The sequence below is a fragment of the Canis aureus genome, chromosome 4 (assembly GCF_053574225.1).
Source record: "Canis aureus isolate CA01 chromosome 4, VMU_Caureus_v.1.0, whole genome shotgun sequence".
Lineage (NCBI taxonomy): Eukaryota > Metazoa > Chordata > Mammalia > Carnivora > Canidae > Canis > Canis aureus.
In genome coordinates this window covers 23,182,216-23,209,791 of record NC_135614.1, presented here as the reverse complement: position 1 = coordinate 23,209,791, position 27,576 = coordinate 23,182,216, and the positions used below count along the sequence as shown (strand labels likewise).

Genomic DNA, 27,576 nt, shown 5'->3' with positions numbered 1-27,576 from the left:
AGGCTGTGTCTAGACTCTGGGTTGGCTCTAATCTCCAGGCTGGACAGAACAGAAGTGACCACAGCCAGAAGGTGGGGGGCGGGGGGGGCCCTTCCCTGTCCAAGCCCAGGGTTTCAGAGAGGGGCAGTCCATACCTGAGAGCAACAGTCTCAACAAAGACACCCCCCGCGGCCCCCCTGCTGCCACAGGTCTGACTTTTCTCTTCCCTAAGAAGGGTCCCTTCCTGGGGCACCTGGCTGGCTCAGCCTGTGACTCTTGATCTCAGGGTCAGGAGTTCAAGCCCCACATTGAGTGTAGAGAAATGATCCCTTCCCCACTGGAAAGCCTCAGGCTTGGGCTCCGAAGGAGAGTCCCCGGCCAGGTTCCTTCCCTACACAGGCCATACAGCCTCACTTCAGGAAACTTCTGGAAACCTAGGATAGATGAGACTTTAAGGTTCAAGGAGCCCCTCCTGGTGCTGAGGGCATGCACCCAGCCATGTAACTTAGGAAGTAGGGAGGTCAAATGACTCTCAGAGTAAAACAGAGAAGAGCAAGCCCTGTGGGGTCTTCAAACCCCAGTGGGGGCCTAGAAACAAAGCCACACCACAGATCACCTGTACTACCACCACCACCCAAAATGGGACAACTTTCCGCTGCCACACGGAGTCACAAGGGCAACTGAGCAGTGCACACTGCAGGCTATACTTTGGAACCCACCTGACCATGTCCTGGCCTGACATATATGTGTCCACTTCCCCCAGGAGCCCACGGCCAACTCCACATCTGGCTCCAGGTACTTGAGCTCCTTCCATGTGACTCCAGGCCCCGAGTCTGTGGATGTCAGGTCACATCCATGCCCATCATCCCTATGCCTGCCCACGACACATATGCCTCTTGTGGGGAAGCTCAAGTCCCCACCAAGGTGTAATCCATCTCATGTCTGTGGCCCATTTGTGGTCCACGCTTAGGTGTCCACATGGTCTGCCCCACACACATCTGTACCCTTGGGCTGCCTGGTCCACCTCTGCTGCCTTCCTGCATCTGTCTTCATTCTTGTCTGCATCCAGTTCCCCTCTGCCTCTGCCCACACAGCCGTAAACCCCAGCATGCGCACCAGTATCCCCCACCTGTGCCCGGGTGCCTCTGCATGTGCCGACTCTTTGGAGGCGGGTGGTATATTCACACAAGTGCTCACAATGCCAGCCATGGGCCGCGGGGCGAGCTCGGCAGCCCCCTCTCCCAGAACAGTGCCCAAGGCCATGAGCTCAAGCACAATGCCACCTCCACCAAGTGTTCCAGAAAAGCAGAAACCTGCCAGGGACGATGGGGGAGGGAGCAGAGTCCCAGACACAGCAGAACTTCAGAGTGAGGTCAGTGCTGGCCCGGGACCACCCACATCAAGCCAGCCCAGTCCTTTGGCACCCCCAATTCCATCAATACCCACATCAATACCTGATGGCCAGCAAAGGGGAGAGCGCCCGCCAGTCTGTGCTCACAGGAAACTCTGGCTCAGGGCCTCCAGCCTTCCAGCCTCATCCCCAGCCCTGGGCAATAGAGGCTCTTCAGAAATGAAGTGAGGACTTCCTCCCTGCTGGCCTCTGAACCTCCTATAGGGTTGGACCCAGACCTTAAACCTCAGAGGCCCCAGGGAAGCTGGGAGAGTCCCGAGCTCGGCCTGACTCCAAAAACCAAATGGGTTTCTATAGAAATCTACCCGGGGGGGGGGGGGGGGGCTGAGAGTAGGGCTGGGGACACATACACTGGGATGGGGGCACAAACACGCAAGAGAATCCCTCCTGCTGCTCCCTGTCCACGGAGGTGGAGAGGTCCTCACTACCAGCAGGGTAACAGGGAGGGATGGGTATGGTATAGATTTAAACATACATATGATCGCCTGGGAAGGGATCCCAGGACCCCTGCCCCACCGCCCCCCCCCCCATTGATGGCAGCCTACATCACTCATTTAGCAATTAATCACATGTAGCCTCTTGGCACTTCCACTATTATCAGTCTGCGCCTGGTATGGAACGCCTGTATCAGCAAACTTTCTGTATGTGAGTCTTGCACTCTCCACAGGCCTGAGCCACCTGAGGACCGCACGCTGGGAGTCCTCCCACACTCCCACCCTCCCCAGCAGAGGCCAGGGCCAGGCACTTAAGAGGTGCTCCGTCACTGGGTCCAGCTGCTCTGCGCAGAAGCCAAGGAGTTGGTGCCTAGACCTTTGGTTGGAAGAGTCAAGAATCCCAGAAGTTTCCTGAAGCCATGAAGCTTTCTTCCATTTCTCAGTCCCCAAGGGATAAGAACAGGTTCCGACCGTCCTGGCCACTACAGTGGCAGGTGCAGCCGGCCTCCCACACCCCACTCTGCTTTCTGACAAGTCCCTGGCTCTTCAGGAGAAACCTCTGGTGATGAAAAGGGATCCTCCTGGGAGACCCAGGTCTGCAGAGGGACAGGGCCAGAGGAGCTCAGAATCAAAGCTGGAGCCCACTGGGCCCTCGTAACTCGAAGCCGTTCCATGGGCCTCAAGTCCTTTAAAGATGCGCCCGGAGACCCCCCACGTGTGGATCACGAGCCGGCTCCCCCCTCCAACGGGCGCGGGGAACCTGGCTCAGGGCAGTGCCCCCGGCCTGGCCCCAAGGGTGCAAGTGCTGCCCGCCCACGTTCACCCCAGTGCGAGGGGCACCTTGGGGCAGGACCCAGCCCGGGACCGGCGAACGGCTCCAGAACCGCCCGCGCTTTATCCAGGTCCCGCTTCTCCCTCGGGCGCTAATCCCGGGCGGGTGTGGAGGGGAGCCCAGGAGGCGTGCGCTCCCGGGGCCGCGCGTGGGTGGTCCGAGCAGCCCCGCGCAAGGCCAGGGGTGCCCCGGGGACTCCGGGCCTGCCCTCCCGTCGCCAGCCCCGGTCCGGCCGCGTGGGTACCTGCCAGCCCGCGGCTCCGGGGGGCATCCGCGCTCCTGCGGCTGGCGCGCTGCGCCCGGACTGCGGGCGCCAAGTCGGGCGGCGGCTGGGCGCGCCCCGCGCGGGCTCGGGCTCGGGCTCGGGCTCGGGCTCGCTCCTCCCCGCTTCCCCAGCCCATCCGTGGGCACAGGCGGCTCCGGGGCCGGGCAGGCCGGGCGCAGCCGGGCGAGGCCGGGAGAACCGCAGCCCGCGCGCCGGGCGGGAGATGCGCGCCCCGACCCCCGCGGCCGCGCGCCGCGCCGCGCCCGAGCCCCCCACGCCGAGGGGCGGACCCTGCAGGGCCGCCAATCCCCGCGCCCGCCCCCGGCCCGCCGGAGCCCCCCACCCCGCCCAGCCGCCGAGGGGGCGGGGGGCGCGGATTTAAAGACACACTCACCCGGCCGCGTCCGGATCGGCCTCCCGGGGCCGCGGCCGCGGGGCGGGGAGCGCACGGCTGGCCCCACCCTCTCCGCCCCGCTTCCTCCCTCCGCCCGCCCACCCTCCGCGGGGAGGAAAAGTTTGGGGCGGGGGAGCCTGCCTGTGAAGCCAGTTCCTCTTCCCTTGTCATTAGTTCGGCTTGTTCTGGAAGATGCCCAAACCCTGCACCCAGCCTCCCGGGCTGCAGAGGGAAGCAAGCGCGCCTCGCCCCCCCCCCCCCCCCCCCGGGCGCCCGCTCCCCGGGAGCTCGGCGGCCGCGGCTCCCTCGCGCGCTCCGCTTCCTGAAGCCGGGCCGGCCTCGGCGGGGCGAGACGAGCATCGGGGAGCCCGAGAAGTGCCGCCCTGTGCTGTGCACCCTGAGCCTGGGCGACGGCGCTCTCCGGGCCGCGACCACTCCGACGGGCACAGGGCGGACTGCCCTGCCCAGCCCTGGACGCCCCTCGGCCCGAGGCTTAAAGCAAAGAGCGCGGCAGAAACTTGGGAGAGCGAGGGGACCCTCGGCCCCCGTCCCCCTGCCCGCCCGCGGTGACACTCGCGACCCCGCCCCTTCGGCGCCCAGCGGCCCACGCGGGCCCGTGGCCGCCCCCGCCCCCGCCCCCGCCCCCGCACCCACGTGCGCTCACTCTCGCCGCCGCCTCCTCTCCCGAGCCCGGCTTTGTTGTGGTTAGTGAGTCACTTCCTCCCTCTCTCCGCGCTCGGAAATCCTTCTTCCTCACCTGTCACTACCTGTCTCGCCCCCACGCGGGCCGGAGGGGGCCTCGGTGGAGCCGGCTCTCCCCAGCACGGTGGCCTCACCTCCTTCCAACATCAGGCCGAGGGCGCTGGGCTGGGAGGGGGTACCCAGCTCCCGCATTACCCCCCCCCCCCTTAGCCCTGGGAATAAATGAAGACAAAAGGAACTGTTGTACTCCGGGGGTTCTCTTACCAGGTCTCCAGCACCCACGTTTCAAGTGCTTCATTCACCTGGAATGATTTTGTGAACTAACTACTGTCACTGACCCTATTTTAGTGGATGAGGAAACTGAGGCCCCCGGAAGGCCTGCCCTCAGCTGCAGGCCGGCCTCTGCCCACCCAAGATGTGCCAGGAGCCGCCAGAGAAGCACACCCGACAGCCTTCAGAATCGGGCAGAGCTAGGCTCAAACAGGCCCACAGTCTACAGGCTGTGTGGAATGGGATGCGTGATACAAGCTCTCTGATCTCCAGGTTCTTCATCCATAAGCCCGCCTGGCTTCCTTCCAGGGGGTGCTGAGAAGCCCAGAGCTGGGGTGCCTAATGCCTGGGGTAGCATGCTGCACATGGTAGGCTCCATCCTTGGGCACCGTTCCCCTCCTTTCTCCTCTTGCCACAACCACATAACTCACCCCACCCCCTGCCAGATTCCCCACGATATCCCTGCCTGCCATCCTGAGGATGCTGCATTCCTGGACAATGCCCCCTTGAGGCAGGACTAAAGTAAGGGTATACCCTGCACGAGCATGAGCACGCACACACGGGTGCATGCACACATACATGCATGCATGTGCATACAAATACACACATGTGCATACATGCTGCTCCCTCTCCCTCACTCTCCAGCAGATGCTGGGGGCTGCGTCTGCATCCGTCTGTTTCTCTAGACTGAGCCCCTGGAAGACAAATTTCTGACTCTGACCTGTCTTTTGGTCTCCAGCGCAGTGCCAAACTCACTCATTTGTTTTCACCATGGACACAGTAGGTGTGCACCTACTATTCTTGTTGAATCAAGCAGAAAAGCCCAGGGCAGAGGTGTCCCCAGGACAGCCAGCAATCACAGCCCTTCTAGCTCCAACAGACAGCCTCAAGGCTCAGCGGGTAGACCCAGAGGTAAAGGACCGGAGGCCTGAAGCTATTTCAGGGTCACATCCCAGACTCCATCCAGACCACAGTGCTCAGCCTCACCAGCCCACCCCCAGCTCCTGAGGTTCCACCAAGTCCCCACGGGTCATGGGGCTGAGGGTCCTCCCAACCACAAGAAAGGCCCAGGACCAGATGGGCCCCACCCTGGACCTGGGAGGAAGAGAGCAAGGAAGGGACACAGAGCAACTCCTAGGTATGCCCAAGGGAAGGCACTCTGCTCCCTCCCCTGCCTGAAGCAAGAGGCAAGAATCCCTACGCCAATACTTTGAGCCTAAATTGCCCCCAGAAGCTTCTGAGACATCTGGAAGCTTGGAGCAGAAGCCCAAAGGTCCCTGGGAGAGGATCAATGGTCCCAGAATAGGATTTCAAACACTAGAGGGCTCAGGACCTATGCCCACTCTGCCGGCACCCCCACCAGCTAGTTCTACCACCACCCCACATTCTACATGCATAAGCACCCAAGACATCACCCTAGCATAAGCACCCAAGACATCACCCTATCATCTAAAGAATGCCAGGAAAAAAAAAAAAAAAAGAATGCCAGGGCCCCATGGGTGGGCACTTCTGTGTGTATACATACATGCTTGTGTTGCTCATGTATGAGCTCATGTTTGCAGAGACGTGAATAAGGGGTATGCATGTGTGCACAAATGTCCAATGGGCACGAGTGTGGACATACAAGTGAGCCTGTGTGTGTGCAACAAACCAACCTACTGCAGCCCAGAGTTACAGAGAGTAGCCAATAGCCCCACTACTCACAATTCCAGAATTGCCAGTGGCCTCCACAGCCCCCTTGGCCCAAGCAGGCAAGGTGCTGGTGCTCTTGGAAGAGAACTCTCATGTTCAGTCCCCGCACAGAAACACAAACTGTGGGAACCCCAGTTGCCTCATGGGAACACTCAAGCCAAGAATTATTTCCTGACAGGCACACAAATGCCTCGCCGGAAGGCAGAGGAGCTGAGTTCAAACAGCAAAGATGAGACTTGGCGGAAGATGAGAAACAGGCCCTCCTGTGCTTCTCGGCTCCTTGCTCCCCGCTAAGCCCACCACAGGCCGCAGGAGGTTGGGCTGGAGGAAGGGACGGAGTCAGGACAGGGAGCCGACCCAGCCTCGCTCCCCATGGCATTGCTCTGGTGGGCCCACCAGGGTGGGGGGGTGTCTCAGAGCCTGCGGTCTTCCCCTTGAGCCAGATGGCCCCTGAGCCTCCCTATCACACACCTGCTGTCTGAGTCCCAACACAGACCAATTCCCACCTGCCCTGGCCGCCTGGGGTCCTGCTGTGCCTGTCTGGCTCTCCAGGCCCGCTGCCCCATTTCCAGGACTCAGCACCCCTCTTCGGTCCAAGCCCCTTCCGTGTACGGCCTGGGGCTTACAGACATGGACTCTGAGCAGAGCTCTGGATCTAGCCTCCCTAATGTTACCACCATGAGATCCCTACCCTAAAAGTCCCCACATTTTTCGAGTTTCCTTTTCTTCATTTGTAAAATGATGTGAGTGGTTCCTGCCTCCCAGGAATGTCTGGAGGATTGAAGGGGTGCCTGGCACTCAGCTGGAGCTCACTGATGGCACCTATGGCTAGCGTTACTATTATTGCCACCCGAGCTTGCACTCTGACCCAGCCCTGAACCTGCCAGGGCAGAGGTGTTCTTCAAAGGCTGCATTCACATTTTACCTCCTCCAAGCAGTCTTCCCTGCTGACAGGATCTCTGTCTCTGTGGACTCTTTCCCCCTCACCTCTGCACAGGGCCCTGGACCTGAGCACTCCTACCAGGCACAGGATACATGTTCAACAATTGGCATCATAGTCATCAGCAGGATCATTAATGTTATTGGTTGTACCCTCTTTTGGGTCTGGGTTCAGGGATGACATCTCCTGTGACTGAAATTCACACACCTGGTTCCAACTTTTTTGACCGAGACTCCAGGTAAGAAATAGGTTTAACATTGGGACCACCAGAAGTGAGATCATTCTGGAGGGACTCATGCTATGAAGTAAGTAACACAAGAGAATAGTAAGGAAGAGCGTACTACAGGGCTACTTGAGAAATGATGGAGGCCTCTGAGCCTCCGGGCACGCATCTATAAAAGGATGACTGACACCTGAGCAGGTGAGTGTCACCATTAAACAGGGTGATGAATGCACTGCCCCGCGGCACCACCCTGGCACAGAGCAGCCTTTATCACCACCGTGTTTAGATGGATACCAAGGCCCGATTTGAAGGGAGGCCGTGATGAGCTGCACAAGGCAGTGCAGTGGGATTCAGAGGAGGATGAGGGGACAGTGCCAGCCGCAGCACAAGCCCAGGACCTAAGCATGTATTTTTTTCTTAAGATTTTATTTATCCATTCATGAGAGACAGAGAGAGAGAGAGAAAGAGAGACACAGGCAGAGGGAGAAGCAGGCTCCATGCAGGGAGCCCGATGTGAGACTCGATCCCGGGTCTCCAGGATCAGGCCCTGGGCCGAAGGCGGCGCTAAACTGCTGAGCCACCCGGGCTGCCCTGACCTATGCATGTATGGACTTGTCCCTCTGCACACCCGCCTGGCTCGTCCCTCCCCATTCCGCCCCCACTGCTCTATTCCAACCCTCCTCACCACGATCCACCCTAGCTCAGTTTGCGTGTCCTCTCTCGAAAAGCTAGGGCACTGAGGAGTTAACTTCCTTCTAGTGGGGCGTCCCAGACCATGCAGAGCCAGATACCCCGTGCTCCCATACCCAGCAGCCCTCACAGCTCTACCCTGTGCTTTGAAGGGCTCCCGGCTGATCGGACCACACCTGCCCAGGAACATGGGTGCCGGATCTCAGCAAGACAGCCAGAGGGTGCAGATCTGAAACCCAGCCCCAGGGAAATGCCGAAGGGCCCAGGTCTATCCAGCTGGGGCAGAGAAAGCTCCAGGGGAGGACACGGTCCTTTCGGCCCTGCAGGGCTATCAGGGTGACCATGAGGACCCTGTCTCAGGGAGAGCTGCTCAAGCACCCCAGCTCCATGTGACAATGTTCTCTAAGCACCTACAATACACCTGACCCTGGGCTCAGGGCACAGAGGTAAACAAGACCTCACCCTGCCCTAGGTGCTCACAGACCTGTGGGAGAGGCCAACAAAGAAACTGATAGTTTCCCAGCCAGGTGTTTCCTGCGCAGGGAGTGGGGATGGGGGGCACCCAGCACGACCTTCCAGGTCAGCTCAGGATGCAAGTGGGTGCGCTGCAAGGGCCCTGCCAACTCTAGCCGCGTGCAGTGCTTCATTCCAGCTTGGGCATCAGATGGACCTGAGTTTTAATTCAGTCTCTGCCACTTGTTAGCTGTGTGGCCTCAGGTGAGGCTCTGAGCCCCTCTGAGTCTCTTTTTCCATATCTATAAATTGAGAATAGTCACGGGGCGCCTGGGTGGCTCAGTAGTTGGGCATCTGCCTTCGGCTCAGGTCATGAACGTGCGGTCGCAGGATCGAGGCCCGCATCAGGCTCCCTGTAGGGAGCCTGCTTCTCCCTCTGCCTGTGTCTCTGCCTCACTGTCTCTCATGAATAAATTAAAAAAAAAAAAAAAGAGGGAGAGAATAGACACATTTACCTCAACTGGGTAATTAAAGCTCTTAAAAATGCATTGTCTGAGAGGAAACTCAATACATAGTAGTAGCTGTGGCTACCATCATCATCAGAAGAGCCCCTCCGAGGCCTGTTCCTCGCCTTAACGTCCTCCCTCCTCTGCCTTCCCCAGCCAGCACTTGTCCAGTGCCTCCCCAGGACCTGCAGCGAATCCCCCGCCCCCACTATCAGAGAGGCGCTCCCAGTGGCCTTCTGCTGGGTCTCCCCGCAGAATCCCAGGCCCTGGACACTGGGAATAATGAGGTAGGAGGTGGGGGGAGCTTGAGACAGCGTCTGCCAAACCCTGGGGCAGGGAGATCGTCCACTCCTGAATAAACAGGCTGTCACCCCTTCCCTCCCACCCTCTCCCTCCTTTAAATAACCCAGATCTGTTGCCCAGTTGTCTCCAAGCAACACCACTCGGACTCCCAAGGATGCCTCACTGTGACAGAGCCGTTTATGAAGATGCTGTAGGGAAGGTGGGGGCAGGGCAGGGGCGAAGGGAGCTACAGAGGCTGGACACCGCGTCTTCCCAGGGCCTCCGTGTGACAAGCTCCTGGGCTGATCCCTCACCAGGCCAGTGGGCGGTTCTTGCTTACCAGACACATTCCAGGAGAGACCGAGGCCTTCAGACTTACAGGGAAGGTCCCAGGCCCCAAGCAGCTCGGGACACACAGGAGCCAGCCAAGTGCCTTGCAAAGATCGCCAGCCCAGGCTCAGCCTCCTGGGCTCTGGTCTCGGTGTCAGCACTCACTAGCTGTGTCATCCCAGCCCAGTCACTCACCCTCTCTGAGCCTCCAAGAACCGTAGCGCTAGAAGACAGCTTCAGTGGGGGGCACAAAAGGAGCACTGTCACACTTTCCAACAACGTCTATCCAAATGACAAATGTACAGACTCTGCTTCAGCAGCTCCACCTCCGGGAGTTTCGCCTACATGTATACACACGCACAGATTGGCGACTGCACAAGGCTAGTCAACGCTTTGCAATGGTGAAAGATCGAGAACCACCAAAACGTCTGTGGAGAAGGAGAGATGGCTAGATGGCTAGATCAACTCCGGAGCATCCAGAATCGGGAAATACCACGCAGAGTTCTTAACACACGAGGCGGGTGTATGTGGGCTGATGGAAAAGGATGTCTAGAGCCGGGAGCAAAGTCTAGACGTGGACGAGGCCACGGACGGTCAGGGCAGCGTTGTCTGGGACGGTGCAGGGATGGAGGCAGCCTCAGGGCCCATCTCCACAGGAGTGGCTGAGTCACATGGACCCCAACCAGGGAAGCCTGTGCAAGCTCCACGCAACCATCCAGGTGTACACACAGAAATGGGGAGCGAGGGTGAAAATGCAGTGTTCTGGGACAAACTAATAAACAGAACTCGATCGGCCACATAATACCATGGATAGGAAGGAACGACGTTTATCTATAGAAAAATACCAAAGTCCTTTGAAGTCAGGATGTGTACATTATGTGAAAACATTTGTCAAACACAGTACCATGGGTGCTTGTGAGAAAGAAGAATGAGGGACGCCTGGGTGGCTCAGCAGTTGAGCATCTGCCTTTGGTCAGGGCGTGATGCTGGGGTCCTAGGATCGAGTCCTGCAGTGGGCTCCCCGCAAGGAGCTTGCTTCTCCCTCTGACTGTGTCTCTGCCTCTGTGATTTGTTATCTCTTAAAATATGTCTTAAAATAATGGGGGGGGGGAAGTGAACTCATAGGTCTGTATATACACGTTCGGTGTCCAGCAGGGCTGCGGAGGATGCTGGGAAGGGGGCTCAGCCCCCACAGGGGACATGGGCCCCAGGAACGGCAGCCAACTTGCCTTCCACTCACTGTCCTTTGGTGCCGTAGACTTCTTTACCCTGTGCATCTAGGACACGTTCTGTTAACTAAGTCATTTTTAGTTTTTATTCTACACATTTTCTATACGCACAAAAATAGACACCAGTACAGTCGATTCTACGTACCCATCACCCGGATGCGACAACTATCATGATTTTGCCGTGCCTGCTTCACCTGCTGTTGTCTCTTTTTCTCTTTGGGTTTCCTCGCTGGAGTATGTTAAGGCAATCCCTCGACATCACACCGTTTCACCCCCACCCGCATCAGGATGCATACAACGGATGTAATAAATGCAGTTTAAAGGAACAAAGGCCGAGAGGGCGAGTCCATGCACTTCGCCAGGCATAGAAGGATTCCCTGTATGAAACCCCTGCCTCTGCTTGACTGTTCCCAGAGACCAGGAGCTCACTAACTGACCCAGTCTCTTTTTTTGTCCCTAATGGCCTAGAACTAGGCCTCTCAGAAAGGACAGACACCACCCCAGTGTCCCTTTGCTGTCTTAGAGGCACCCAGCAGTGGGCCTGGGCCGCTCCAAGCCACAGGGAAACAGGCCAGCTCATTAGGGGCTGTTCCTCTCCAAAACAAACTCGGAAGCATAATGGCACGCCATGCATATTCACAGAAACTGGAGGCCACTGAAGCTCTGCTGGCTTGGAGGGCCCGGCCTGCACCCCCCAGGCCATCTGAGACAGGCATTCACTGTGCTGGCAGTCAGGGCCAAATCCTGGGCCAGGACTGGAGAGTTGGTCTCTGGCTTGCCTATGTGTGCATCTGAATTGCCGTAGAGAAAGGTTCAACCTCAGACCCCTAGGCTCCACTCCAGTCCTCCCACGCCAGGATCCCCAGGGCCGGAGACTGGGAAAGCCCCCCTGGCTGGCTGGTGCTAAGGCTGTAGTCATGTCTGGTGTTTGGGAACCACTGAGCCAGTAACTCCGAGGCGCTTTTCCAGCTGCAACTGGCCATGCCAACTCTAGCACCTGCCCTTGTACGAGGATGCTCGTACCTCCCCCACCCATCAGCACCGATGCAACATTCCCACCTGCAGCTGATACGGCCCATGGTGATGCCAGTTCCTCTTAAGAGTGTGCAGGCCAAGGCTCAGAGGAGCCCATGCCGCGCCCCAGATCCAGAGTGCTTTCTGGAGCTAGAGGCAACAGATTCAGAGACGGCATCCTGCTCCCTCCTCCGCACAGTCTTCTCTCCTCCAGGAAAGGACAGACACTGAGCATTCACTGTGTCACGGTTCGTGTGCATTAACTCACTGAAGGCTTGCCTCCATCCCATGATGCAGGAGTGTCCTTGGTCTCCTTTAGCAGACGAGGAAACTGAGGCTTGGGGAAGTGAATTAACCTGCCCGGGGTACACAGCTGGAATCTCACCAGGCCACCTGACTTCAAAGTTCACCTTTCTCTCCCCATAACACTTGGCTGCCCTCTTACTCCAGCAATCGAGTGGGACATCTGAGGTCCCCTCCGGCCTGCCACCAAAAGCGGCGCCACTTTATACCATGTGTCAGTAATGACCCACAGGAAAGCAGACAGCAAGGCAGAGTGAGCTGTGCAAGAGCCTTACTGGGGAGAATGCATGTGAGAGACTGGGGAGAGGCAGGAGTAGGAGGGAGAGCATTCGGAATGCACTGCAGGCCTGACATCTATGAATGGGTTGTGGGGGGGATCAGGCAGGAAGGAGGATGGGAAGGAAGAGCCAAGACCTGGCACAGCCCTGAATGCATCACTGCCAGGCCCAGGGGGCAGCCAAGGCAAAGATTGCCCAGTAAAGCAGTCCTCATCTGGCAAATGTGGCCCTGCCAGTACCTTGGCTGGGCTCAGCCACTGGCCAGGAGCAGCCCAGGGAGATGGTGCCCCGCGTGTGAATGCAGCAGCCGATCCTGAAGGCAGGGCAGCCGGAGGGAGTGGGGCAGTCTGCTTAGGGCATCCTGCAGCAAGTTCTCTGGAAGGGAGCTCAGAGCAGCACACCTCAAGGCTGCCACCCGCCCCCCTGCATGACTCATTGGTCATGGCTTACCTGTCCCTTCCACTGCCAGGCCTCCTGGAGGGCAAGGGACTGTGCAGTGCTCATCACTGCGTTCCAGCCCAGGGCATGGCATATACTAGGAGCTTAATGAATTCGTGTATATTGGCCAGACCAACCCTGCCACCACTGCAGAGCAGCTGCTTTCCCTGTAAGAGGTGTTCTTGGCAGAGAAAACAAGGAACAAAATCAAGCCTGGAGTAGTTACCATATGCCAAGCTTGGGATCAAGGTCCATAAAATGCTTTTTGGGTTACAGAGGGCTTTCTCGAATTTATCATGTTGGTTATTCTCAGCCAAACTGGGAAGTAGCTGCCTCTCCCACCTCCCAAAGCAATGAGGCTCTGATGGTGATGTCACTCATCTGAGGATGGCTCTCCTGAGGCCACACCTTGTCCAGACAGCAGGTCCACCAGAGGCCCCGGGCAGGGGCTCCTCCTGGGACAAAGACAGAAAACTCCACACCTAAGGCCCAAAGGGAGCTTCCTTCAAAACCTTGCCTGGTGCCCCTCATCCAGTTTTGTTCCCAGGAAGACAATCAGGCAACCCCTCCAGCTAAGTGGAAAACCAAGGGGTCACACCCAGGCAAGCTGGGTGTTCGGGACCCTGACCAGGCTTCCGGAGACCCAAGACCCTGCCCCAGCTCCTGCCTCACCAAGTCCACATGGGGCAAGTCAAGGGACCTCTCCAGCCTTGTCTGTAAAATGGAGTAAGTAATTCTTGTCGTACACAGAAGCACAAGAGGTAATCTCCTACTCTCCTCACACCCATCTGTGGTGGGTAGGTGGACAGCTGCCTATCTGGTGGCAGGTGACAAGCTTCAGACAACTCTGAACTCTGTCAGGATGAGCCCCATGGTTCCCCTTCCATGAGACATCAGGGCTGAAGGATCCCCTGGGTGAGGATTTAATGGAACTCCCCACCTCACCCAAGAGTGCTCCCCACAATAGCCCTGTCCCTCACGGAGTGGTTTCTAGGTGCTCCACACTGTGTTAGATGTCATATCCACAACCTCATTCCTCACTTTTGAAAAGGATATCCCATTACTCTTATTATTTTATGAAGAAAGAGTGAGATTGAGGAACTCACCCAACGGCCCCCAGGCCTCTCTGACTCCAGAGCCCTGTGTCCAGCCAGTAAACTGCCGCCTGACTGTAATCCTCCCCAGGCACGGGGAGCTCACTCCCCAGAGAGTCTTCCCTGCAGAACTGCAACAGGCATGGGCATGAGGACGTCTTTCTTCTTTTTCCTCACATGAATCTGACACCCACTTCCCATCATTCCCCTCAGTCCTCAGCTGGTCCTATCCCCTCCCCTCCGGGACCACCAGATCACATTTCACTAAGTACCACTTTCTTTCAAATATTTGAAAAAATACCCATCTCATAGCCGGGCCTCAGATGTCTTCAGCTGTTAACACGCCCAGGGCTTCCAAGCTGGTGGGAAACTTCCAGAACCAGAAGAAACCTTAACTATTATTGTACCTCCAGACTCCCCCAGGAGGCTCCTTCCCAAGAGGGTCAAGAAGAGAATGAAGCGCTTCTTTCTCTCACCACTCAGCACGCCTCCTACCCCCCAGGAAGCTGCTCTTCTGGCTCTGACTTCACACCAAGCTGATGTTCGACATTTAGAAACCTCTAGACAAATCTGCTTCTGGGACCAGCAGCCACCTCCCAGCCCGTGGGGGTGCAGTGCCGAGCTGCTGCTGGGCGAGGCAGTGAAAGGGTTAAAATGCCCTCCATTCCAGTGTGAAGAGAGAGGGAGCAGCCGGGATGGGGGCAGGAAGGAAATGAAGAGCCCAGTGCAGGCAGTCAGGAAAGCCCCAGCGGGGTCTTGGAGGAGAGCGTGCTGAGCGTCCCACTCAGGGGCCCTGGTTTCCCCACAAATCCTTTGTTCCATCTTCCCTCACTTCCTCTCGGCTTCCCCCCAGATTACTCAGGGCAGGCCACCTCCCACCGCCCCTCTGAAAACCACTATTCCAAAAGCCTCTTTGAGTTAGTAGAGAGTTCCATTTGGGGATAATGAGAACGTTCTGGAGATGGACGGTGGCGATGGTTGCACAATGCAAATGTACTTGCTGCCACTGTACCACACACTTAAAAGTGGTTCCAATGATCAATTTTATGTGTATTTTACCACAATTTTTTAAAAAAGGACAACCCACGGAGTGGAGGAAACAGTCACCCACACCCACACCCACATCCACACAAAACGCCTCCAAGGTCCCAAGGTCCAGCTCTGAGGAAGGAAGACTAGTAGGATGTGGGAGGTGAAGACCCCGCACAGCCCCAGGGCTGCGGGGGTAAGTAGGGGGGCACGACCCTAAAGTCCCAACACCTCTCTCCCCTCTCTTCTCCCTGGTAGCAGCCCAGGAGCAACGGGTACCTGTCAGGACAATGAAGGCCAGGAGACCCCCAGTCCCCACCCCAAGTGAGAAAGTCCTGGGAACAACTCAGATACCCATCAGGGGAGAGTAGATAAACAAATCACGGTGTCATGTCATAATGGAAGAGCCCCAGCAGCTAAAATGAATGAAATACGCACACAATATCCTGCATGAGTACCACAGACTCCGTGAGTAAGAGGACGGCAGATGAAGAGGTGGCAAAAGATGTCCTCCATGGAACTGAAGTCCTAGCCTGTGAAGGTTGAGTTCAGACAGCGGTCACCTCTGTGAGGGGCGACACTGACTGGGAGGGGGCCTGAGGGAATCTTCTGGGGCGCTGGGCATTCCACGTGTTGCTCTAGGTAGGGGTTACGGGGACGTACACATCTGGGAAAGCCCATCAGCTCGGGACTGTGGTCTTTTCCTCAGCCTCTTCACCCCCCGAGTTCCAGCCTAACTTGTTTGAGTTCTTCAAACTGCCCAACTACGAGACCTCCTCAGGGCCTTTGCACTTGCTGGTTCCTCTTCCTAGAATGCTCTTCCTCCTCCAGACCTTCCTTCCATCTGCGTAGGCCTTTGATCAAATGTGGCCTCCTTGGAGCAGCCTCTCCTGCCACCCCACCACTCATTCCAAGCCCTGGGATGATCCCCGCATGGCACCCATCACCATCAGATGTTTCCCTTGTCGGTTTGCTTGTTCAAGTCTTTCCCCCACTGTGACGATGTCTGCTCTATGAGAGCAGGAACTTGTCCCTCTGGGTTCATATCTTAACTCCACCTAGAGGAAAGGCTGGCAGACGGTGGAAGCCACTTAATAAATATTTGTGGGATGAACAGGCCATCTCTAGAGCAGGCCAGATTATGTCTCGCATCTTGACTCTCTTCAAGGTAGTGAGAGGAAATTCATTTTTTGTTTTCTCAACCATCCCACAAACATGCCAGACAGGCCACTATGGAATTTGGGCACAACCCAAATTCCTAAGGGGTTCACCACGGAGCAGAGGAGAAAGGCCCATGCCAGACCTTTCTAGTAAAGTGTGGGGAATGGGCAAAAGGGGGCCTGTGCCCAGGGCTGGGGGAACACCCAGAGTGAGCGGCGACGCTCAGCTTCCCAGTTCCCAGGGCGGGACACTGTGGTGGGCTCCGGGTGTGGCTACGGCTGCCGAAGCCAGCTGAACGTCTGGGCAGCAGGAGGGCCTGTGCTTTGGCAGGAAGCCACCGCCTTCTAAAAACCCAGACAGCTCAGCCAAGGCCAGCCCCTGTCCCGCTACAGGCCCCATCACCTGCTGCCATGGCAACCTGTTCTGTCAAGCCAGTGGCACTGAGTGCAGGGGGCGGGGCCACAGTGCCAGGAAGGTGACAGGGCATCTGCTGGGCTCCCCTCTCCTGGCAAGGGAGGCACCTCGGTCTGCCTGAGCTGTGGCTGGGAGAGCTGGGTGCTGTTCCTGGGCTTTTTCCTATATGGCTGTGTGCACACGTGCTGTGCACCTGCACACACGGTGCTGCCCAGTGCCACGGTGGGCAGTCCCTCCCGCATCTGCCATCGGGGGGCCCGGCAGGGGGGAAAGGTATTGTTCAATTGAGCCCTTGTTCCCTGACATTTATTTCACACCATTCTAAATGCTTTCCACGTATTTCCTCATTCTGCTCTCACAATGGCCCTAGGAGGCAAGTGCTAGTCTCACGTTTACAGAAGCAGGTGCCCGGGTGGCTCAGTGGTTGAGCATCTGCCCTCAGCCCAGGACGTGATCCTGGGGTCCCGGGATCGAGTCCCCGTATGGAGCTCGCTGCAGGGAGCCTGCTTCTCCCTCTACCTGTGTCTCTCCCTCTCTCTGTGTGTCTCTCATGAATAAATAAATAAAATATTTAAAAAAGAAAAGAAGACACAGATCGGTTAACTGACTTACCCCAAATGTCACAACTAATAACAACAGAGCCAGGATTAGAGGCCCGGCAACTAGGCTCCGCAGCCTTAACATTAACCACCCAGGGAACAGCCTTTCCATGGGACCAAGTCACCTTGTTTTCCACTAATCATTAGTTTAGGGACGGAGCTTTGCACTGTCGCCAAGGGGAAAAATGGGTTAGCTCCAGTCTCTGGCTTAAGTTACCACAAAACCCCTGCAGGAGATGTGGGCAAAAACAACCAGGGCGCAATACTTAAAAAAAAGTGGGGGAAGTGAGTACCTGGGTGGCTCAGTCAGTGGGGCTCCCGGCTCTTGATTTTGGCTCAGGTCATGATCTCAAGATCATGAGATGGGCCACATGGGGCTCCACGCTCAGTGAGGAGTCTGCTTGAGATTCTCTTTCTCCCTCTTCCCCTCTCTCCGCTCCCTCAAATAAATAAGTAAATCTAAAAAAAATAAAAATAACCATGATGTGGAGTCACAAGTCTCAAAGAAGTGTGGAGGGAGGGCAGACTGGCTCCAGTACCTGCCTTATTTATTTATTTATTTATTTACGCTCAACTGCTCAACTGCTGAGCCACCCAGGCGTCCCTGCTGTACCTGCCTTTTTTTTTTTTAAGATTTTATTTATCTATGCATGAGAGACATATAGAGAGAGGCAGAGACATAGGCAGAGGGAGAAGCAGGCTCCATGCAGGGAGTCCGACGTGGGACTCGATCCCAAGTCTCCAGGATCACACCCTGGGCTGCAGGCGGCACTAAACTGCTGGGCCACCGGGGCTGCCCTGTACCTGTCTTTTAGATCTCCAACTGGGAGGCCCTGGGACCTGAGGAGTGGCCCTGGAATGGAAGGACCCATGTTCTGTCCTGGGAGGCCACCTGCTGGACAGATAGCAACGGGACAGCCTCAGCAGCCAGCCTCTGTCCTCTCCCTCACAACGGGTAGCTCCTGGGTGCCCACGGTGTTGGCTAAGCCCAGTACTAGGCGTAGAGATGCTGAACAACACAGACAGTAAAGTCAACAGCACGGCGGCACTCACCGTCTGGTCGAGGAGGCAGACATAAACCAATGGCAGATGTAAACCAATCACAAATAAAGACACAACTAGAACTGACAATAAGTGCTCTTGAAGCTACAGGGTATTCAGAGGGAGCGTGAGGGGGGCATCACTGGACAGGGTGGCCGAGGGAGGCTTCTCTGAGGTCTTATCTAAGCAAAGACTTGGAAGTGGAACAGGTGTCTGCCAGGTAGAGTGGGAGAAAGAGCATTCCAGGCAGACAGGACAGCAAGGACAAAGGCCCTGGGGTGGAAGCAAGCTCATCAAAGTCTAGGACCCGAAGGATGGCTGGTGTAGCAGGGAGCGATGAGGCCCACAAGCGGGAGCTTCAGGAGCTTGTATGTGCTCCTAAAGGCGGTGGGAGGCTCTGAAGATTCTACACCAGGAAAGTGCTGCAGTCCCACCTATGACAGCAGCCCCCGTGGGAGTAGATCATGGGGGGCAGCACAGGAAGACCAGCAAGAAGGCCAGTGCAGTTGTCTAGGTGAGACACCATGGTGGCTGGGACCAGGGTGCAGAGAAGATGGAGAGGGACAGGGAGGCTCTAGAGAACCATTTTGGAAGCAGGATCAGCGGGGTTGGTATTGGATTGGATGTGGGGTGTTGAGGGAATCGGGGGTTGAGTAACTGGATGGAGGGAGGGGCTTGAGTGGATGGGAACAGTGGGCAAGATACACAGAGCTCAGTCTTGGATGGGGTGCGGAAGCGCAGGTTGCCTCCAGGGAGCCCAAGGGAGATGAGCAGGGGATGGTGGATCAAGGCCCTCGGGCTCAGAGGAGAGGCCTGGGGCAGAGAAAGGCAGGGCACCACTGGTATGGGGGGGCTTTAAAGCCTCGAGGAGAAGCGAGTAGTGCGAAGAGAGGAGAGTCATGGGAGCAGAGTGTGGGGGTGGGGGAGCGAAGGAGGAAGAGGCTACAGGGACAGGGACTGAGCGGGAACACCAGGGAGGTGGAAGGGAAGCTAAGTGGCATGCAACCCAGGGGGTAGGGAAGTGTTTCAATTGTGTCACAGGCTGGTGTGAGGTCAACTAGGGCCAGGACCATTTGGCAAGTGGCCCACAACCCAAGCATGGTGGGTGGGGACAGCAGGAGGCACTCTAGGGGGTGAGGAGTGACCCTGGGAGGCAGGGATTGTGCGGAGCCAGAACCCGTCAACAACTCCGCGGTGAGAAGATGTAGCAGCTGGAAGGGAATCAGGGTGGGTGGCTGTAAAGATGGGGTGTCAGGGCACAGTGGTGTGTCCTGGTGGGATGAGGGGCATGGAGGCAAACGCAGGACACTGGCAGGGCTGCACGACCCAGCAGCTTTCCAGAGCCTCTTCCTTCTGCTCCACCCCCAACCCCCCTGTTCTGTAGTCAATCCTGTAAGGACCACACCTTCCTCTGATGAGGGAAACTGAGCCCCACAGAGAAGCTCCAGGTCACATGAGGGCTCTGCCCAAGCTGGCTCCTTCCACAGGTGGCAAAGGGGGTGGGTGACCAGGGGGGCCAGGCCTTTTGGAGTCCTGGGAAGCCAAGAATCACGTGGGTGGTCACATGAGCCCCTTGACCGGGTCTGCATGCCCGGCCCTCCTGCCAGGCCTGCGCACCCCCACCCCCATCCCCCACCCCCACCTTTCCCCCACCCACGTGGCAGAGGACCGCAGACAGAGGAGGTACCCAAGAGAAATCACTTGTTGTAGGGCCTGAGCCTCGTACTGCCGGGGGAGGGAGCTATTAAAAGAAAATACAAAAATACAAATACAAAATAGGGTGGGCGACCTTGGAAGCTTACACTTCAGGAGCTTCAGGGGGACTCCCAGGACCTCCCAGTGCCCACTCTGTAGAGCTCTGAGCACCGCATGAGACAACTGTGCCCTGTGTTGACCGTGGGTCTGGCTCAGGCGCACGTGCCCTGTGACACACCGCAGCAGCTGCTCGGGTAGCCCGGCTCCTGCGGGGCTGGACCATGGTGGGGAGAGCCCTGATCTCAGGGAGCCCAGTGGTGGCAGGAGCTCCTGGGGGCAGGAAGCGCTGAAGACAAAAAGGGGGATTAGGGCAGCCCTGGTGGCTCAGCGGGAGGGGGGGCGTGATCCTGGAGACCTGGGATCCCTGTGAGGAGCCTGCATCTCCCCCTGCCTGTGCCTCTGCCTCTCTCTCTGTCTCATGAATAAATAAATAAAATCTTTAAAAAAGGGGGGAGGGTTGTGTGTGTGACCCAGGCTGCCTGTGGGACCCCACGGCAGAGCCAGCCCCGCACCAAGTGGGGGCTCTGCAGATGGCCCTGAACCCTAGAGGCCAGCGGCAGCAGCAGAAAGAGGCCAAGGGACAGAGCCCAGGGTGGGGATGCGGCAGGTGCAGGGGGACCATCCGACCCCCCTGACCACCCGGCTGCCCGAGGGGGAGCTCACATCCGAGGGCCCCTGGTTTGGCGAGACCGTCTGGGACCGCAGGGCCGGGGAGCTGCCCCCCGGGCGGCGCCAGATGGCGCTCAGGCCGGCTCGGGGCTGGGGCTCGGGGCTGGGGCTCGGGGCTGGGGCTCGGGGAGGGGAGGGGAGGGGAGGGGAGAGGACGCCCCGCCGCCCTCCCGCCCGCGGGGACACTCACCGCCCCGCGGCCTCGGGCCCGCCGCCCGGCGCTTTCCCACGGAGGAGGGGGCGCGCTCGACCCGCTGTCCGGTCCTCGATCTCCGCGCCCCCCGCGCCCTCACATCCCTTCCAGACCCTTCTCGGGGAACAGGGCAGGCAAGCAAGGTTTGACTCCAAGGCCCCGGCTCCTCCTCTCCCTCGCCGAGGCCACCACCTCCCAATGACAGCCACCGGCCTTCCTGGGGAAAGCGAGCCCTCGGTAAGAAGAGTACCCTTTTGGGCCTCACGTATTAGCACCTACTGTACACAGGGCGCTGAGCGCAGGGGTCAAAGGAGACGTCTGCCCCCTGGAAGCTCAGGATCCAAGAGGAGGTAGGCAATAGGGGGCATGATGTAAGGGCCCTGGAAAGGCGCCAGATGCGCAAACAGGCTCCACGAGGCCACGTGCCTTGGCCAAGGTCAGACTGGTCTGGGTGGAGCGGAGAGGAGGTCCTAGGAGTCCCAGCTCCCTTCACCTCCCCTCAACATACACACAAGTCTCACTGGTATGAATTTTCTTTTTTTTTAGAAAGAGGTTTTTAAATTTTATTTATTTATTCATGAGAGACACAGAGAGAGATAGAGACACAGGAAGAGAGAGAAGCAGGCCCCATACAGGAATCCTGATGTGGGACTCAATCGGGGACTCCAGGATTACGCCGTGAGCTGAAGGCAGGCACTCAACTGCTGAGCCACCCAGGGGTCCCCACTGGTATGAATTTAAACCAATACTTTCTTCCCTGTCTGGGCTCCCCCCACCTGGGGTGGGGGTGGGGTTTCTTGGCTAGATACCCCAGCAGGGCAGAGCCCTGTCAGTCTCTATTACCAGCCCCTCCAGCCCTGCTAGGGCAGCTGAGGACCTGAGGCAGGGACAGGCAGGGAAAGATCCTGTGATGTGGGTGTCTGGGTGGCTCTGCCTTCAGCTCAGGTCGCGATGTCAGTGCCCTGGGATCAAGCCCTGCATCAGGCTCTCTGCTCAGCAGCGAGTGCGCTTCTCCCTCTGCTTCTGCTTCCGCCATCTCTCTGGCTCTCACTCTCAAATAAATAAATAAAATCTTAACCCAAAAAAAGGGTCCTGTGATCTTAAATCTTACCCGTGGGCAAAGAGCAGCACTCTGAGGCTGCAGCCTCTGAGTGTCAACTGTCAGGGGAGTGATCAGGGTGTAGGGGATGGATATGAGAGCCACAGGATAATGTGGGTGGGGAAGTCTTGAAGATTTATAACACCTCAAATCCTGGGGACATTATCTCAGCATTGGATTACCTAGTCCCTGTCCCCCAAAGATGCGAATGTAGTAAGTGGGCAACAAGGCACAGTGCCACCACCTCCTGTGCCCGCCACCCTCACACCAGAGTGAAGGCAAGACCAGAAGAACACCCTGGGGTCTTAGCTGTTTGTCCCCTTACAAATGATAGGATGGGGAATGGAAGTTAGAGTCAAAAGGGACCTGAGCTCCAGTTCCAGCTCAGCTGCTTAATATCAGCGTGACCTTGGCCAAGTCTTTAAGCAATCCAAGCCTCGGTTTTCTATCAGTAAAATGGGAATAATTATACCTATAGAATACAATGTGAAGGGGGTGCCTGGGTGGCTTAGTCAGTTAAGTGTCTGCCTTTGGCTCAGGTCATGATCCCAGGGTCCTGGCATGGAGCCCTGCATAGGGGGGTCTGCTCCGTGGGGAGTCTGCTTCTCCCTCTCCCTCCACCTGCCACTCTGCCTGCCTGTGCTTTCTCTCTAGCAAATAAATAAATAAATAAAATCTTAAAAAATAATAATACAACGTGGAGGTTGCTCCTTGGAGTTGTGCACGAGGCATGCGTCCAAGCACTCAACACTGTGCCTGGCACAAACTTGGTAACAACTGTTTTCCAACATGTTTTTCCATCTATGGAATGGACATGCATTTGGCACAGCCCCCAGCTCACCCCTAACCCCCAGGTGTCTACAGCGTCTGTGAGTAGCCACAGAGTGAAAGATCCTGAGGGTGGGGGAGTGGGTGAGAATGTATTCAAGTTCCTTCCATTGAATGGTCTGCTCCATGAAGACTCTTCCTGCCCCACCGGGTCCCTGGTTAATCATATTAGCTCTCCTGGGCTTTCCTGCATACCTAGCCAGGTATGTGCATCTCCCCTCAATCTGCCTTTGAAGCCCGGGGCCCTTTGATGTGAGTGGGGGATGCACCAGCCTGGGATCTTGCCAGCCTTGTGGTCAGTAGCCAACAGGGCACGGGGCTTGGTGGAGTTTGGAAATAAGAGTGTGTCACCACCCCCACCCCCAACCCCCCAACCACCACCCTGCCTGAGTTACCCGGAGTGCAGGCTTTGGAGTCAGACCACCTGGGCCTGGATCCCAGCCCTGCTTTTAACTACCTGCATGACCTGGGGCGATTTACCCAGCCCCTCTGAGCCTCAGGCCCAGAAGCAGCTACCTCGTGGGTTTGTGGAAAGACAGAAGAGAGAGTAGAAAAGAGAAAGAGATGATGCTGTTTTGCACCATACTCCTCCAGTGAGTCTACAGACCTAGAAGACTTTGGTATTCCTTTTTTTTTAAGACACATTTATTCAGTGTCATGAGCAGACTATAACATTTACAATCAACACCATGGGTGCAAAAAAAAAAAAAAAATCTACATTAAAACCCTTTGTGGGAATGCTTTACACTTTCCACAGAACAGAAACTAAAATAACCTGTTATACAATTAGTCACAAATACAGTCCTCGAGTTTTTTGCCAAAACACATGAGCATTGCCTAAAACATGTCTTCTTTGTAGCGGGTAGGCCCTGCCACCACTGTATTGGACTGAGTTCAAAAATCTGTTGTAACCTGTAGATTTCCTGTCACTTCTCTGGCCAAATCCGTTATAGCCATCCCCACTACCACTATATCCACCACCCCCTCAACTGTCACCAAAGCCATCTCGCCCACTGAAGTTCCCTCCACGACCAAAGTTGTTAGTCCCACCAAAACCACCTTCACGACCACCACCGAAGTTTCCAGAACCACTTGGACCTCTTTGGCTGGATGAGGCACTAGCCAACTCTTGCTTAGATAGGGCTTTCCTTACTTCACAGCTCTGGCCATTCACAGTATGGGATTTTTGAAGGGCAGTCTTGTCTACTGAATCATGGTCTCCAAACGTTACAAAAGCCAACCCTCTCTTTCTGCCCCAGCCTGGGTCAGTCACGATCTCAATCACTCCAAATTTCCTATACTGTTCAAAATAATCTCTTAGATGATGTTCTTCAGTGTCTTCTTTCATGACACCAACAAAAATCTTTTTCACAGGTAAGTGGGCACCAGGTCTTTGAGAATCCTCTCTTGAGACAGCCCTCTTTGGTTCCACAACTCTTCCATCCACCTTGTGTGACCTTGCCTTCGTTCATGGCTGCATCCACCTCCTCCACAGTGGCTTAGGTGACAAAGCCAAAGCCTCTGGAGCACTTGGTGTCCGGATCTCTCACGACCATGCAGTCGGTAAGCATCCCCCATTGCTCAAGAGGGTTCCTCAGACTTCCATCGCTTGTTTCAAAGCTCAAACTTCCCATGAAGAGCTTCCGCAGCTGCTCAGGCTCTTTGGGAGACTCTTAGACGGGAGACTTTAACGATGCTTACTCAGCAGTGTCCATGGATAAAAAGCAGACTTTGGTATTCCAAACGTCTTAGTGTCCTTGGAAGCTTTAGCAGAAGTAGAGTCTATTAGATGGATTTCTTTTTCAGAACCATAAATGCCACAAATTACAAAGAACACTGAAGCTTATTTATCTAAATTTCTTTTTTTCTTAATATTTATTTATTTATTCTAGAGAGAGGTGGGACAGAGAATCTCAAGCAGACTACCCATTGAGCTCGGAGCCCGACGTGGGTTTCAATTTCACGACCATGAGATCATGACCTGAGCTGAAATAAAGAGGTGGATGCTTGACCAACTGAGCCACCGAGGCACGCCTCTAAATTTCTTTTGTGCTTATTTAGTTTTATGGATTTTGAAAAATAATTTTTGTATTTTGAAGGCTTATTAGAGTTACATTCATTGTGACAACTTTATTTTCTGTTTTTTTTTTTAAAGATCTTCTTTTTTTAAGTAATTGCTACGCCCAACATGGTGCTTGAACTTACAACCCTGAGATCAAGAATTACACACTCCACCAACTGAGCCAGCCAGGAGTCCCCGTTGTTACAAGTTTAGTACAGTATAATTGACACACAACAGCTACAAATATCTGAAGTGTGCATTTTAGTAAGCTTTGACATGCTATACAGCCATTGCTACAATCAAGACAATAAATGTATTTATCACCCCCAAAACTTTCCTTGTGCCCCCATATAATTTCTTCCTCTCCCCTCTCCTCCAGACAACCACTGAACCACACTGTGCCCTGCTTCTCTGCAATCACTAGTTTGCATTTTCCAAAATTCGATAGAAATAGAATCATCCAGCATATACTGGATTCTGTAACTCAGCGTCATTACGTTGAGAGTAATCCTCATTGCGTTACCAACAGTTACTTGTCAAGTCGTATTCCAATGTTCAGATACCCGTTACAGTCTGTGTATCCAGTCACCCACTCACTAATGGGCATGCAGCTTGTTTTAAATTTCAAATAATGAAATTTCATCTAATGTTTTTTGGAAGACAGCAAAAGTCAACTGGAACAAAAAAATTTTAATTAAAAATGTCTTATTGGGGCGTCTGGGTGACTCAGTTGGTTAAGCACCTGCCTTCAGCTCAGGTCATGATCCCAGGGTCATGGGATGGGATGGGGCCCTGAGTCCGCCTCCCTGCTCAGCAGGGAGCCTGCTTCTCCCTTTCCCCCTGCTTGTGCGCTCTCTCTCTCTCTCTCAAATAAATAAATAAAATATTTTTTAAATGTCTTATTGAAAATTTACAAATAAAATAAATACAAAAGAGGGGATCCCTGGGTGGCGCAGCGGTTTAGCGCCTGCCTTTGGCCCAGGGCGCTATCCTGGAGACCCGGGATCGAATCCCACGTCGGGCTCCCGGTGCATGGAGCCTGCTTCTCCCTCTGCCTGTGTCTCTGCCTCTCTCTCTCTCTCTCTCTCTGTGTGACTATCATAAATAAATAAAAATAAAATAAATAAATAAATAAATAAATAAATACAAAAGAGGGGATCCCTGGGTGGCTCAGCGGTTTAGCACCTGCCTTTGGCCCACGGCGTGATCCTGGAGTCCGGGATTGAGTCCCACATCGGGCTCCCTGCATGGAGCCTGCTTCTCCCTCTGCCTGTGTCTCTGCCTCTCTCTCTCTCTGTGTCTCTCAAGAATAAATTTTAAAGATCTTAAAAAATAATAATAAAATAAAAAATAAGTACAAAAGAAACATAATTGCACCATTGAAGGGTGTTTTTTTTAAGTTTCTATCATTGGTACTTTTAACATAGTTAACATTTCAAAGGGCACTAAAAGTGTACCCTGACTTTTGGGGCTCCCTTTATCTTTAATAAGTGCCCCTTTGGGACTACTGTGGTTAGGTAGTTTTAGGAGACCCCAAGTCACAGTGCACGTAAGTCTCTCGGCAGAGCCAGTACCTGGCACACAGGTAGCACTCCCTAAGCACTCCTTATTCCCACAGTACATGCTCCCTTGAGTGTTTGCCCTTAGTTATGATTCTTTTCCTTGCCCTACACACACATACACACACATACACGCACATGCACGCACACACACGCATGCACACATGCATCCACATACACACACATTGGAGGCTCTCCAACCCCAGGCTAGGTTGTGTCATCAAACTCCAGCTCAACTTCAGCACCAGTGAGACTCAGTGGCAGGAAATAGGAAGGTGGGAAGCAGGAGGTGGCTGGCAGGCTGTGGGAATCTCTGAGAAGCTTCCCAGTGGGAGGACAGGGATTCTCCTGGTGGTCTCTTTGTTTGTTTCCCAGGGCAGTTGGAGCCTTCACCTCCTGACCCTGTGGGAAGTACAAGCCGAGCCTGGGCTCTACCCAGGAGGGGTTGGAAGGAGAGCCCGGGCTGGAGGGAGCGTCAGATTCCAAGTCAGACAGGCCTGGCCCCTTTACCATCTCAGGCTAGTCCCCCTCTCCAAGGGTGATGCCAGCCCTGCTCAGGTCACACAGCTCCTGCAAGGATCTGGAGCAGCAATGGAGGCAAGAAGGTAGCATGAAGGCTCCTTCACATGAATCATGGTCATAAGAAGTCAGGAGCACTAAGGAGGCACTCTCTTGCTGATGCCAAGACATTAACATGCTAAGATGGGTGTCCTAAGCATTTATTGAGCATCTACTGTGTACCCCCCCCCCAAGTGCTCAGGACAGTGAGGTGAAAGAACTTGAAACCAGAGAAAGCTAGTGACCTATGGGACATATATCCTTTCAGTGGCCACTGGATCTCCCTGTCCTCATCTTACCTCTGGGTCCCCCAGTCCAGGGACTGGGTTAAACATATGCATTCAACAAATATGTACTGAGCGCTTGTAGGTGTCAAGGTCTGTGCTAAACATAGGAGGTTCAGTGGTGAACTGGACAGAGAATCCAGCTTAAAGCCCGGTGCTGGAGGAGGGAAGAGACAAAAACTGAACAGTACCAGGAAAACAGGTTCATTTCTGCCCGTGAGAAAAATGAACACGGTGATGGGATCGACTACAGGAGGCCGACAGAGACGGGGTAAGTGGGGAAGGGCTTCTCTGTGCAAGCAGAGTAGCAAATGACTGTGTTGGGACATAGCAGTGTCCAGCCTCACTTCCAAAGCCAGAATAACTCAGGATCCGTCAGAGCTTTTGCACTTGCTAGGTGTTCCTTCTTGAGCAAGCTCTGAGCCACAGATTCTTCACCTGTAAAATGGGAGTAAATATCCCATCTGCTTCACAGGGGCAGGAGGGGTAAATTAGACCATGCAAGCCCATTGTGGTAAGCACTTATGAACTAATAGATTATTTATAGTTCATCCCACGTGGGCCAG

The 27,576-nt window shown here is 55.4% G+C and overlaps 1 protein-coding gene across 4 annotated transcripts in view; it reads right to left on the bottom strand.

Annotated features, from left to right (window-relative positions):
• The window catches only part of PALD1 (phosphatase domain containing paladin 1), a 93,295-nt gene extending 72,654 nt beyond the window's left edge, over positions 1 to 20,641 (bottom strand). The window contains exon 1 of one of the 4 annotated variants that reach the window (XM_077894850.1): positions 20,618 to 20,641. The gene's annotated coding sequence lies outside the window, so the exon portion shown is untranslated. Of the gene's footprint in view, positions 1 to 2,900; positions 3,032 to 3,315; positions 3,437 to 3,979; positions 4,002 to 20,617 lie in introns of those variants that run through there. The other 3 variants (XM_077894851.1, XM_077894847.1, XM_077894848.1) reach the window with 3 other exon arrangements.
• Between the last annotated feature and the right edge of the window lie 6,935 nt (positions 20,642 to 27,576).